Genomic DNA, 14,061 nt, shown 5'->3' with positions numbered 1-14,061 from the left:
CTTTGTCGTTGATGTGATACATAACATGACAGATAAATGGTGTTTTATAGTAACACAGAGAAATCATTGAAATTGAGTTAGAGAAAACAAGAAGGCGACAATGAGATAAAGAACAAATCAATCTCAAAGATAGTAAACTTATATAATGATATAAGGTATAAGGTATGAAATTTTGTCATTCAATATGGAGTTAAGTTTTCTTCCAACTTTTATGCACGCAAATCATATCAATTATGGTGAAAACTTTCCTTTACACAACCAACAGGATTCATATTGAAATTTTTTGCTTTTAACTTCAGCTCTTGTTGCTAAGTTTGTTCATTTAATGAAATGCTATGAATGATAAAGAAATATTAGACTCTCCAAAGAAAAGGAATATACAAATTCACCTAATATCTAACTCCAAACCACAATCCTGTTCTATTTCCATGTTTTAAGAAATCTGGATGAATCATTAATCCAGCCAGATGGTCTTAGAGGGTAAATCATAGAATCTTCATTTTACAAGGGGGAATCTCCATTTTTTTTTTTTCGTAGAGGGGTAAACCAAAAGACCCCCATATGGCAGGGGGGTAAAAGTCTATTAACCCAAACAAATTAGAGTAAAATGATATTTAGAAATAGAATGCATAAATATCTGCTATGAAATGCATTAGAATTAGAACACATTTTAAAGAGAAAAAATATAATGAGATCTTTGTTATAGATGAAAATGTGGTTAGAACCCTTTTTGCATATACAATTCCCATCAAATGCAAGCATAACCTAATTGGAGCCTCCAAATAGGAAAGTAAAAATTTAAGAAAAAAATATAAGAAGCAAAAACAAATACTCAGACAGTAGCTATAGAGACATTAATAAAAATATGAATTAAATATTTGATCCAAATCTGCCACATAATCATAGTATCATACACTTCTATGATTCATTATTTGACAATTTCTTTCTAATTTCTTTACATATATTTTGAATGTTATCTTTACGGTATAGCTAAGACATTGTACCAAAGTATAGAAACATGCCAGTTATTAATTAAAGTTACCTTCTAGTTAGTTATTAATTTTAGCACAAAACAAATTGCTTCAGATTGTTAGTTTTGTTACTAATTCAAGTTTAGTTTAGTGATAATCATGTTTAGATGATTAATCACAGTTTGTTTTAGTTTGTTTTAAAATTTGTAACAAGTTTGTTATAGTGTAGCCAATAAGAGGTTAGGGTTTGTTACATTGCTTGTGCTTCAAGCTACCTAACTAGTTGTGTATATAAGCTACAACTCATTGTACATATTTCAGATCATTCAATAAACTTTGCTTTCATCAATTCATAATTTTTCTCTTCTCTCTATCTGTCTCTAACAAACTCACAAAACCCTTAAAACCAGAAACTACTTCTGGTTACTGCTTCTGAAGTAGAAAACTGCTTCTGATAGAAAACTGCTTCTGATTTTCTGATTGCTTGTTCAACAAGTTTGCTGCGCTAACACAGATGAGTTACTTATCAGGACAGTGCATGGAGTCTAATTCTTGTTTATCCATTTGATATAAATCACATTGACTAGATATTGCTTTTTCTTGAAAACTTCTTATTGATTGTATCCCAACAAGGGAAAATCTTGGGCGCTGTAACATGTTGCATCCGGATAGTCCTAGAGATTGTCCTCTTTGCCAAGGGCATGAGGAAAATCAATTCAACTTTTTTTGCATTGTGCTGTAGTGTTTTGGTTTGTGCAGGGGTTTAGGTTAATTGGGTACGTAATGATTTGGGTGCTTTGGAAAGCTAGAAACGAGATAATTTTTATAAATTTTACAAAGGTGGTGGTAGAGGTCTTTGACAAGATTAAGGGGGTTTCTTGGGGGTGGATCTTAATGAGGTTGAAGGAACCGTCCTATTTTACGAGTGGTGCTGGGATCCCAATGATTTCCTCATGAGGTAGAGGGTGTGTCTTTTAGTGGATCTTCTGTTTATTCCAGCTCTGCAGATTCTGTATCTGCTGCTGGTATTGAATGTTCTGCTGCATTTCTGCTGAGATTTTTGGCTTCCCTAGGGTTTTTGGCACGTTCCAACACTGGTTTTTTTTATTTTTCTTTCAGTTCTGATGATCCCTGTTATGTTGCGGTTGTTTTGTCAGTTTTGCTATTAGTTGGCTTAAATGTTGCTTTGTGTTGGTTGTTGTGTATATTTATATTAGTTTAGCTGAGGCCGTCTTATGGCTGTGTTGGTTTCAGTGTGTTTCGCATTTTCGTCTATATACAGCGGCCGTTGTTTTGTATTTCATTTGTGGCTAGCTCGATGCGTCTCGTACAAACTATGCATTAATAATATTTAGCTGATTCAAAAAAAAAAAATCACATTGATCTCAACACAAGGGAATGTCCTTCGTAGTTATTTCAATAAAATATCATATCATATCCAACCACAAATTATAGTATGAGTCACAAACTTGATAAATATTAAATTTAATCATTTTACATACATGGATGTAGCAGTAGCTTAGTTTTGTAGGATGTAGTTACCATGCTTTGAGAACTTATGCAAGCACCAGATGCTAGCATCCTCCTCCCTCATATAGCTCAAAATGATTAACACATATTCGTTATCAGGAAGAACTTATCAGGCAAATAATAATACAAGTAAAAAATTAACCAGATGCCTTGGATTTAACCTATTCTCAAATCTCAATGCTGAATCTGAAAAGTTCGGGTGCTTCAAAGAGCACTAAAGGTTTCCAACCAAGTTGTTCCATCGAAAAATGCATCACCACGTTCAGTTTGTCCAGAGACAATAGTATAAATTTAGGTTATCTTTTAAATATATGCAAAAATTTAATATAGAATGTAAGTTTAAATTAAACGGTAAATGCACAAATACCTAGTACAAATCAAGCAAAAATTTAACATTTGGTTTCATGTGAGCATCTATTTAATCAGGACAGTAACTTCAGAAGCAGGGATAATTTGTTTTTGAAGGCTTGAATTTGGGAAATGGGGGCTTCTGACACAGTGTCGACTATGTCTTTAGAATGAGTGATCTGAATTGATGCTTTAGAGAAAAATAAATATACAATGTACTAAAGTTGTACTACAAATTACAACAGTTGCAAAAGGTAAACTTCAATGTCATTTTCTAGTGTTGCAATTCATCGGAAACCAAATGGCACTAAAAGTCTTCACTTAATTGAAAAAGACAATTTCAGTGCCTCAAAATAATTAGCACATAGAAAGAAGAACGGTGATATGTGGTGGAACACTTATTACAATTGATAAATTCTCCTTCACCTTCCCATCCTTCATAAACTAAACAAACAACGTTTATGTTTGGATGGTATATCACCCAAATGTGCTTGAATTGTTTCATAGGATTATTAAAAAAAAAAAAACATTTCCACCTGGTCCCTTTATCTTTGACCTTGCAAGGTGCCAATCAAGCTGTAAAATAAAAAAATACGATTAAAAAAATAAAATAATTGATTCCAAACTAACAGAACATCAAAATACCTTCATTATCATGTTCGTATTTTATGTTTTACTTTTTATATTTTATTTTGGTTTATTTTGTATCTAATAATTTGTTTTTCATTGATATACAGTTCCGAAACGACAATTTACTAATTAATATTCACGATTTAAATAAAAAAATACAGACAATGGAGATTGAGATGCAAACTCACAAACGCCACACAGCTTCTTGTTTTTCACCGTCAGAAACACATATCTGCATATCTCTTGACTTGAAGAGGGTGGGACTTGATGTTTTAATCAAGGAAACACTTGTTAAACTAATAGAAAAGATATAACTTGTGCTAGACCAAATAGAACATATGGTGGATGATGATGACGAAGAAATAAAAAGCATCTTCAACATGCTGAGCATCAAAGTGTTTCCTGAGGTAGAAAGATTTCAGATCTAGATTTAGCACAAATTAAAAGAATCAAAAATAATAAAATGAACAAATGAATGAAAAGTGTGAAATCATAAGTGATAAGGTAAATACCTGAAGCAGGATTACATTGAATCTTTGAGTCTTTGCGAAAAGTAAGTAAGGAGCAGCTGCAATGGTGCTAGGGATTTAAAAATTATGGTTTAGAAGATGTTTCTGTAGTAGCAGCGGCAACAATATTGTGGAGTTAGACAATACACTTTAGAAATCTTCCTAAAAATCAACGGCACATGTGCCATCTTCACATTTCCCATCTCATTTAATGCTTTCTTATCATCCAATTAAAATGGATTATGACACATTTATTTTATATCAACTAGTAAAAAAAGAGCAATGCTATATATCCCGAAGGATATTATAGTGAAAGACTCACGATTTCCATTCCAACCAATAAAAGCATGCGCTGGCCACAAAACATGGGGGGGTCAGGTTTTGATTTTCAATTTTTTTTATGAAACAGTCAAATTAGCATTAAATCCAATGGCTATTAACATGCCAACAAGTTCCGGATGCCTCACGAAAATGCTTGTCGCGATTTCTAGCATTTTCCGTAAAAAAAGGATCATGACTCATTTGTTTTTTCATAAGCCAATCAAAATGGATCATGACTCATTTGTAAATTAATACATGATTTTTCCCTATATTTTTTGATAAGGCAAGAAATAGGTTTGGCATCAAGGAGGCCGGAAACATCCCAACTAGGTTGGCACACAACCCGAACACCCATACTCTACCACCAACTCCATATATATTATTAAAAAGGGAAAAAGATATATACAGAAGGGGGGACTAAGCCAAAACCCTCAGCAACAAAAAAAACGAGAAAGAAAAAGAAAACATACAACTAGGGAAATCGACAATTTATCTCTCTCTCTCTCTCTCTCTCTCTCTCTCTCTCTCTCTCTATATATATATATATATATATATAGACAATTCATTTTTCCATCATTTTCATCTTTCTCCCATTAAAAATATATTACGTGTTTTTATTCAGATGATGGTGGATTATGGGAACTAGATAATAATTATTGCAGGAACAACTATTATGCTTGTTCTCCCCTTCTCACTTTTGTGAGCCGTCAGCTAAAATCCTAATTTATTCTTCTTCATCCACTAAAGAGGGGTGGTTTAGGGTCAACTTTTGGCCCCAAATCACCCCTCCAAATTGTTTTTCTCATTCATTGTTATTTAAATAAGTGATGTTCACATCAAATTAGGTTTTTCTTTCTTGATTCCGTCGTCTAGTGAGACGTTGTTTTGTTTCTCGTCTTTGTGCGGCAATGTTTGCCTTTTCCCACTTGTTCAGGTGTTTGTTTAGTTCAGATTGTCAGATCAGCTTCAATCGAGTGCAGATCCTACCAATGACTTTGGCGTCATCAACATTGTAGATCCGGAGGCATGGCTATTCTAGAGATTTTAATATAGTCATGTTTGTAGGCTTATGTACTTTGCCGTTTTATGCTATTAACATGGATGTTGTGCGTTCTTTCACAAATTCATCCTTTTTGATTTTAGCGAATTTGTATTCCATCGATGTACTCTATCAATTTGAATGAATGAAAGTCGTTTGTTTTGTGTCAACCAAATTATTGCAGGAACAACTAATCAGGCAAATAAAATGTTATAGCTAGACTAGAATCGTTTTTCACCAATTTGCGGAAAGAGGATATTCGATAACATATATATTAAGCAACTAAATAATTAATGTCCGGTAAAAAAAAATTACAAAATATTTACTCAATTTGAAGGAAGAAAGTTCAATAAGATTTCCACAAATCATGAAAGCTTTGTTTTATCTTGGTTTTCGGGTGTCAAACATTGATTACGTTTGAACCTTTTTAACCAGTGATATCTTATTTTTTCTTGGGAAGGGAAAAAGTAAGCAAAACCCTTGAGAATCGAGGTCCGGGAGTTGTTTTCGCTACGGGAAGGTGTTAGGCACCCATAACGACTATAGTATCCTATAGGAACCGTCTTTACTTTCTACACGCGCGCTTTATTTTTAAATGCTATTTAAAAGTGATATTTACACCTAAGAGTTTACTAAGTCAAGAATTGGAGGGAGAAGAAAGCGTTTGAATTTTTATTTTATTTGAATTGAAGGAATATTGTTTCCTTGCCTACGTACCCGGTTAAGGGATCAAATCCACCGTAGTTCTCTTCAAAAAATGTTTTTGTTTTTGTTGGTTGATTTTAAGTTTGAAAATGGAATTTTGAAGAATGAGAGAGAGAGGCCTCGAGGGCATAAGATTGTGAAATTGTGAGGTTGGGTTAGTTATTTTGGAAAGAAATCAAGTATGATTAAGATTCATTGAAATTTTGATTAAGAAAATAAAAGAGAAAATCAATGGGATTTTGATCCCAAGGTTTATTGTGAAAATGATTTGAGTGATATTGTTCATATTTTTTGGAAAAGAGATTTTTCTAAGTGTAAATCCTAGGTGTAACACCCCGTTTTCCCCAACTTGAAAATTTCATTTAAAATCAGAGTATTTAAATCATAAACGGAATGTCACATACTTCTTGAGAATCATAAAATAGATAATAATAATTATCCTTCAAGTTCAACATCATACAATCTGAAACTACGCAGCGGAAAATAGTTCAACATAATAGAAATCTTGGCACACAGGCCTTATTGGAAATTCTCGTAAATTAGTTCATAAAAGAAACACGTAAGGAATAGAAGTAAAAGCAAGCCCCCATCCCGTTACGTATCAGAGCACCTAGACACCAACTGAGAGTCCACTCATGAACGCCTCTAATCTTTATTACCTGCACATTACCCACGGTCGAGGCAACATATACGCAGAAGGGGTGAGATTTCATAATCAATACATTAAGCATATAATCCAATAAAATGCATTTAACAACTTAAACATTAATAACATATCAACAATTAACAATTAGCATATTTTTCATTACATAACAAATACAATCATCGAATACCATTACTAATTTTCATCACAAATCATAATCAACTTAACGCTCAACTTGACGACACAACTCATCCTTGTCCATGCAACTCTATCAACTCAACAACAACCTAACAACACGACTCATCTTTGACCATGCAACTCTATCAACTCGACAACAACTCGACAACTTAAACATCATGAACTTCTTGATATGCAAATGCATGTGGTACCAATCAGCAACAAAATGAGCATAATAGGCTCTTCAACGTGTGAGCACAAAGGCTGCCGGGCCTAAAGCCCCCAACTTTAATGAGCACAAAGGCTGCCGGGCCTAAAGCCCCCAACTTTAATGAGCACAAAGGCTGCCGGGCCTAAAGCCCCCAACTTTAATGAGTATGCAATGAACTCAACTTCCAACAACTTAGACAACGACGTGTACAACTCATACGACTCATAATCATGGACGACTTCTTAAATTCCAACAACATAGACCGACTCATGCAACCTCAAGACACTAACAGTCGACAACAGAAAACAGCAGCAACATACAACAATTAACAACACTTGAATGTGTTAACATTCACATAAAGAATTAATTACATCAATATAAATATCATAAAACATCATTATAGCATTCATGCCGCAACACTTCTAGTTTCAGTCACCATAACAGACTTCTGGAGCTTATGAAAGCATCCTAAACAGCTCTCTAACTTACTTCTAAGGTCATCTCAAGACTACACGTGCGAAAGGATCGCATCGGGACAATTTTGGGCAACTAACAGCCTAACTCGCAGTGGCGAGTAACTTCACTCGCAATGGCGAGCAAAGTGTGCATTCTGGGTTCCTACGTATTTACTCGCAGTGGCGAGTTATTCTGCTCGCAGTTGCGAGCTCACAGGTCACTCGCAGTTGCGAGTTGCGTTGCTCGCAGTTGCGAGTTCTGGGTTCTAGCTCGTAGTTGCGAGTGTTCTTGCTCGCAGGTGCGAGCGATGAATGTCAGTACGGCCAGAAACCTAAAAATTCCAACTTTTCACTTAATCTCCTAATTCTAACCTCAATTCAACATCTAATTATCATCTTATGGTATATCTGAGTTCTGTACACTAATTTAGCATCAATCTGACATCTGTTCATGGTTCAATCATGAAAATTGTTCTTAAACCTAATTCTCAATTCTCACCAAAACTTAACCTGATCATGCTAAATTCATCCTATAGAATCATACTCTTAATAATATTGAAAATTAGTCTCACCCTTACCTGGTTATGATGAAATCGCAGCTCTCCCTCTAGTTCTCCTCTTTTCTGACTTTTCTCCCTTTTCTCCAAAAGTGTTTCACGTAAAAACGTTTCTAACTTCTGTTTGCCCTATTTATCCTTTCGTATTACTCTTCTCACCTCTAAACTTACTCTTTATACATCACAGCCCAATTCTAATATTTTTATTTTATTTCTCATATCTTATTTTATTTAATAATAAAATAAGTCACACCAACATAACAACTTCACAACATCAATATACTTCACGTCATTCTAGAAAATCACATAATTTATCTATAAATCATGCAAACATATTTAAATTCTTAAATCATATATATATAAATAAATATATAAATCCTCATTAAATTAAGTAAATAATTAAGACGGGCGTTACAACTCTCCCCAACTTATAGAATTTTCGTCCTCGAAAATTTACCTCAAGCAAACAACTCTGGGTAAGACTCCATCATCTTACTCTCCAGCTCCCACGTCAAGCTTTCACCAGTAGTGCCGCTCCAAACAACTCTCACTAGAGGTATTTCCTTGCCTCTCAACGTCTTCATTTTGCGATCATCAATCCTCAAAGGTAAAGTCTCCACCGTAAGGTTGTCTCTAACTTGCACGTCATCACTCTGAATCACATGGGACGGGTCTGGAACATACTTCCTCAGCTGCGACACATGAAACACATCATGCAAATTTGATAAATGCGGAGGTAAGCCAACTCTATAAGCCACCGTGCCAATTCTCTCAGATATCTGATAAGAACCAATAAACTTCGGAGTCAACTTCTTTGACTTCAATGCACGACCAACACCGGTCGTTGGGGTAACTCTCAAGAACACATGGTTTCCCTCTTGAAACCCAAGGTCTTTCTTACGCTTATCATGGTAACTCTTCTGTCGACTCTGCGTCGCTTTCATCTTCTCTTGAATCATTTTCACCTTCTCAGTAGTCTGTTGAACAATTTCTGGTCCTAGAACCACACTTTCACCGGTCTCAAACCAACACAACGGAGTCCTACACCTCCGACCATACAAAGCCTCGAAAGGTGCCATCCCAATACTTGAATGATAGCTGTTATTATAAGTGAACTCTATCAACGGAAGATGACTATCCCAAGTTCCACCTTGCTCAAGTACGCAAACTCTCAACAAGTCTTCGAGTGACTGAATTGTTCTTTCCGACTAACCATCTGTCTGAGGATGATAAGCCGAACTCAATCTCAACTTAGAGCCTAAAGCCTCTTGCAAACTCTTCCAAAATCTAGAAGTAAATCGTGGGTCTCTATCTGACACAATGCTCGAAGGAACACCATGCAGCTTCACAATGTCTCGAATATAAATATCTGCCAACTGAGCCACAGGAAAACTAATATTAATCGGAAGGAAATGTGCCGACTTCGTCAATCTGTCAACAATCACCCAAATTGCGTCATTCCCTTTAGGAGTATTTGGCAAACTCGTCACAAAATCCATGGATATACTATCCCATTTCCATTCTGGTACATCTAACGGTGTCATCAACCCAGCAGGTTTCTGATGCTCTACCTTCGACTTCTGACAAATCAAACAAGAGTACACAAATTGTGCCACATCAGGTTTCAATCCTGACCACCAAAACAACTTCTTTAAATCATGAGACATCTTTGTAGCTCCTGGATGAATGCTCAAGCTACTCCTATGACTCTCTTCCAGAATCATCCTTTTTATCTCGTCATTGTCTGGAATACAAATCCTACCTCGGAACCTCAACACACCTTGATCATCGACTTTAAAGTCACCATCTTCAGTTTGATTACTAGCAACCAACAAGTCCACAAACTTAACATCAACCTTCTGTGCATCTCTAATACTTTTCAAGAAATCGTTATCAATTTTCAGCATTCCTAACTTAACGCTCCGAGACGACATTTCACAAACTAAGCTCATATCTCTAAACTGTTCAAGTAATTCAAATTCCTTCACCATCATAGCAGACATATGTAAACTCTTCCTACTTAAGGCATCCGCAACAACATTAGCTTTACCCGGATGGTAATTCAAACTAAAGTCATAATCCTTCAACAATTCGAGCCACCGTCGCTGTCGCATATTCAATTCTTTCTGATCGAACAAATACTTCAAGCTCTTGTGATCACTAAACACCTCGAATCTCGAACCATACAAGTAGTGTCTCCAAATCTTAAGGACAAATACGACTACAGCTAATTCAAGGTCATAAGTAGGATAGTTTCGTTCATGAGTTCTCAACTGTCTTGATGCATAAGCAACAACTTTACCATCTTGCATAAGCACACCGCCTAAACCTAATTTGGACGCATCACAATACACCGCAAAAGGTTCATCAGGTTTTGGCAAAATCAAAACTGGAGCCGTCGTCAAACGCTTCTTCAATTCATTAAAACTGTTCTCACAATGAACATCCCACACAAAGGTTTTACCTTTACACGTCAACTGAGTTAACGGAAGTGCCAACTTAGAAAATCCTTCTATGAATCTTCGATAGTATCCTGCCAAACCCAAAAAGCTTCTAATCTCTGTAACTGACTTAGGAGTCTCCCATTGTGATACTGCTTCAACTTTAGATGGATCGACTGCAATACCACTACCGGAAATAACATGGCCCAGAAAACTTACCTCGTTCAACCAGAATTCACACTTAGACAATTTAGCATACAACTTTTTCTCTTTCAGCACTTGCAAAACGATTTTCAAATGTTCTGCATGTTCTTCTTCTGTCTTAGAGTAAATCAAAATATCATCGATGAACACAACCACAAAGCGATCCAAAAATGCATGGAAAATGCGATTCATATACTCCATAAACACGCCAGGCGCATTACTCACACCAAAAGGCATCACCTTATATTCATAATGACCATATCGCGTCCTAAAGGCCGTCTTCTGCATGTCTTCATCTTTTACTTTAATCTGATGATAACCCGAACTTAAATCAATCTTGCTGAACACACGTGCACCCACCAGCTGGTCCATCAAATCATCAATTCTAGGAAGTGGATATCTATTCTTTATAGTTACTTTATTCAGTTGTCGATAATCAATGCACAACCTCATACTTCCATCTTTCTTCTTAACCAACAATACCGGCGCTCCCCAAGGTGAAACACTCGGTCTAATGAACTTCTTATCTAGCAATTCCTCCAACTGCTTCTTCAACTCAGCCAACTCAGAAGCTGACATACGATAAGGTGTCATAGACACAGGCTTCGTTCCCGGAACAAGGTCAATAGAAAATTCAACTTCTCTCTCCGGTGGTACATCAGGGATTTCATCAGGGAAAACTTCAGGAAAATCACACACCACCTGCAACTTATCAATCACTGCTTGATTCTCCAAAGATAAGGATGCCATCAAGGAAAACATCAAGATCCCATCGCGTTCTAATTGCTTCAGCTGCTTAGTAGACAAAAATTCTGCTCCACTTTCCTCTTCAGCAAAAGAGAAACGCACCGACTTACTAAAACAATTAATGAGAACATGGTTGTACTCTAACCAGTTCATACCAAGAATTACATCCATTCCACTCAGAGGCAGACAAACTAAATCAATCTCAAAATCACGATCAAACATAGACAAAGGACATCGTAAACAAACAAGAGAAGTAGTCACCGAACCCTTAGCTGGAGTTTCGACGACCATTTCTCCACTCATATCAGACACAGCAAGACCCAACTTAGAAGCACAATCAAAAGCAACAAAACAATGTGTAGCACCAGTATCAATAATAGCAACTAAAGGAGTATTGTTAATATAACAAGTACCTCTGATCAAACGATCCTCATTTTCAGTCTGAGTACCAGTCAAAGCAAACACTTTCCCTCTAGTCTGAGTCTTCTTCGGATTCGTACACTGAGACCCAATATGACCCTCTTCTTTGCAGTTAAAACACACAATGTCCGCATGCTTACACTCTGCAAGTGTATGTCCTTTACTGCCACAACGAAAGCACCGTTTAATATCCTTAGTACAAGCAGTACTCTTACGGCCTTTCTCGCCACAAGTGTAACAAACAACCTCAGCACCAGCATCCTTCTTATTAGACCTCCTCTCATCATTAGCTCTTCCTTTTCCTTTGTCAGCAGGAGCACTGTAAGGCTTTGGGCGACTTTGTTGGCCCTTACCCCTCTTCTCACTCATAATCTTATAATGAGCTTTGCTGTCATCTTCATAGATTCTGCATCTGCTCACCAAAGCAGAAAAGTCACGGATCTGTTGGTAACCAATGGCTCGCTTAATATCAGCACGCAAACCATTCTCAAACTTGATACACTTGGAGAACTCAGCATTGTCCCCCGTGTAGTGTGGATAGAACTGAGCCAGCTCCACAAACCTTGCTGCATACTCTGTCACCGACATGCTTCCTTGCTTTAGCTCAAGGAACTCGATCTCTTTTCTCCCGCGAACATCCTCAGGAAAATATCTATTTAGGAATTCTCTCTTAAACACAGCCCAAGTAATAACTGCATCATCCTGCTCTAGGGTAGGTTGGAGGCTCACCCACCAGTCATCAGCTTCCTCAGCCAGCATATGCGTTCCAAAACGCACCTTCTGATCATCAGTACATTGCATAACTCTGAAAATTCTCTCAACCTCCTTGAGCCACGTCTGTGCTCCATCAGGGTCGTACCTTCCTTTGAAGGTAGGAGGATGATTTCTCAGAAAGGTCTCCAACATTCTCACATCAGCATTCGCACCAGCACCAGCATTTGGATGTTGTCCCACAGCTTGAGCTACAGCTTCCAAGGCAGCAGCAATCGCAGCATCATTTCTTCCAGCCATTCTGGTCCTCTTATAGCAAATAAGATTCGCAGCCTCCAGGTCTCCTAAAGACATTTAGAATATCATAATAGTGGTATTCCAACTCCTAAAGACACAACTCGACTCACTACTTGGCCGGACGGACCGACCTGCTCTGATACCAATTGTAACACCCCGTTTTCCCCAACTTGAAAATTTCATTTAAAATCAGAGTATTTAAATCATAAACGGAATGTCACATACTTCTTGAGAATCATAAAATAGATAATAATAATTATCCTTCAAGTTCAACATCATAAAATCTGAAACTACGCAGCGGAAAATAGTTCAACATAATAGAAATCTTGGCACACAGGCCTTATTGGAAATTCTCGTAAATTAGTTCATAAAAGAAACACGTAAGGAATAGAAGTAAAAGCAAGCCCCCATCCCGTTACGTATCAGAGCACCTAGACACCAACTGAGAGTCCACTCATGAACGCCTCTAATCTTTATTACCTGCACATTACCCACGGTCGAGGCAACATATACGCAGAAGGGGTGAGATTTCATAATCAATACATTAAGCATATAATCCAATAAAATGCATTTAACAACTTAAACATTAATAACATATCAACAATTAACAATTAGCATATTTTTCATTACATAACAAATACAATCATCGAATACCATTACTAATTTTCATCACAAATCATAATCAACTTAACGCTCAACTTGACGACACAACTCATCCTTGTCCATGCAACTCTATCAACTCAACAACAGCCTAACAACACGACTCATCTTTGACCATGCAACTCTATCAACTCGACAACAACTCGACAACTTAAACATCATGAACTTCTTGATATGCAAATGCATGTGGTACCAATCAGCAACAAAATGAGCATAATAGGCTCTTCAACGTGTGAGCACAAAGGCTGCCGGGCCTAAAGCCCCCAACTTTAATGAGCATAAAGGCTGCCGGGCCTAAAGCCCCCAACTTTAATGAGCACAAAGGCTGCCGGGCCTAAAGCCCCCAACTTTAATGAGCACAAAGGCTGCCGGGCCTAAAGCCCCAAACTTTAATGAGTATGCAATGAACTCAACTTCCAACAACTTAGACAACGACGTGTACAACTCATACGACTCATAATCATGGACGACTTCTTAAATTCCAA

The 14,061-nt window shown here is 36.9% G+C and overlaps 1 long non-coding RNA gene across 1 annotated transcript; it reads right to left on the bottom strand.

Annotated features, from left to right (window-relative positions):
- Nucleotides 1–3,094: 3,094 nt before the first annotated feature.
- On the bottom strand, nucleotides 3,095–4,481 carry LOC146935868 (uncharacterized). The gene is made up of 3 exons (XR_015030391.1): nucleotides 3,992–4,481; nucleotides 3,668–3,881; nucleotides 3,095–3,425 (listed from the first exon to the last, which is right to left on the bottom strand). It is a non-coding gene; the product is annotated as an uncharacterized LOC146935868 (long non-coding RNA).
- Nucleotides 4,482–14,061: the final 9,580 nt, after the last annotated feature.

This window comes from Medicago sativa, chromosome 3 (assembly GCF_051527215.1).
Source record: "Medicago sativa cultivar Bolivia chromosome 3, Bolivia_mono, whole genome shotgun sequence".
In the NCBI taxonomy this organism is placed as follows: domain Eukaryota; kingdom Viridiplantae; phylum Streptophyta; class Magnoliopsida; order Fabales; family Fabaceae; genus Medicago; species Medicago sativa.
The sequence above is the reverse complement of the archived record's forward strand: the minus strand, read 5'-3'. Positions and strand labels throughout refer to the sequence as shown.